Here is a 718-nt window from a genome sequence, read left to right on the forward strand (position 1 = left end):
TATAGTTACAAGTAAACGGAAGAAACACATTAAGATTTTGTGAAACCTAACTCAATATTACATTGAGGGAAACATTGCCTTTGTCTTGTTATTAGCATCTATGTGACTCATCACCCTGGTAACACATGAACATGTGCAGCCACGAAGTGATTCTTGACTTGAGCAACGCCAGCACCCACAGCTTTCATCGACGAGAACTGCAAAACACCAAGGACGAAATGCCGCGACCCGCACACTCAAAGCTGTGACCATCGGGACCTGATTGTCGCCCTTAGAGGCTGCTTTTCACCTTAAAACTCACTGCCAAGGTGTTTAGGGATGTTGAAATACATGAATCGATGCGTAAAATTTAAAGTTTTCGTCTAGAAGGTGTGGTTCATGAGATGTACAATTGTCTGGAAGGTGACGGGTGACTGGGGTGAGGAAGTGAGAGGCTGGCGGGCCAGTGTGTTGCCAGCAGTGGTTGGAGGTAGACGGTGCTACGGCGCTCTCTCCTTCCTCACTCTCTACCTCTTCCCGTTTTCCATTCTCTCAGCCTTCTGCCACTCTAGGTGAGCAAAGTTTAGCGCGGTTTAAGTTTTTTGCATGTATTTTGCTTCGCCATGCAACAGTTATTTCGACTATTATTTTCAAATTGGCATGAATTTACGGGTTTAATACGTTGCACTTGCATAGAAAGGTGAAATTGTAATTTGATGCTTCTATTTTTTCAGATGGA

The 718-nt window shown here is 44.2% G+C and overlaps 1 protein-coding gene across 1 annotated transcript in view; it reads left to right on the plus strand.

Moving 5' to 3' along the window:
- The first annotated feature begins 444 nt into the window (after nucleotides 1–444).
- Nucleotides 445–718, plus strand: part of LOC127003926 (neurogenin-2-like) — a 2,785-nt gene continuing 2,511 nt past the window's right edge. Inside the window, exons 1-2 of the mRNA XM_050871026.1 lie at nucleotides 445–551; nucleotides 714–718. The exon at nucleotides 714–718 is cut by the window's right edge and continues 2,511 nt beyond it. The gene's annotated coding sequence lies outside the window, so the exon portion shown is untranslated. The remainder of the gene's footprint in view (nucleotides 552–713) is intronic.

The sequence above is a fragment of the Eriocheir sinensis genome, chromosome 26, assembly GCF_024679095.1.
Source record: "Eriocheir sinensis breed Jianghai 21 chromosome 26, ASM2467909v1, whole genome shotgun sequence".
In the NCBI taxonomy this organism is placed as follows: Eukaryota; Metazoa; Arthropoda; class Malacostraca; order Decapoda; family Varunidae; genus Eriocheir; species Eriocheir sinensis.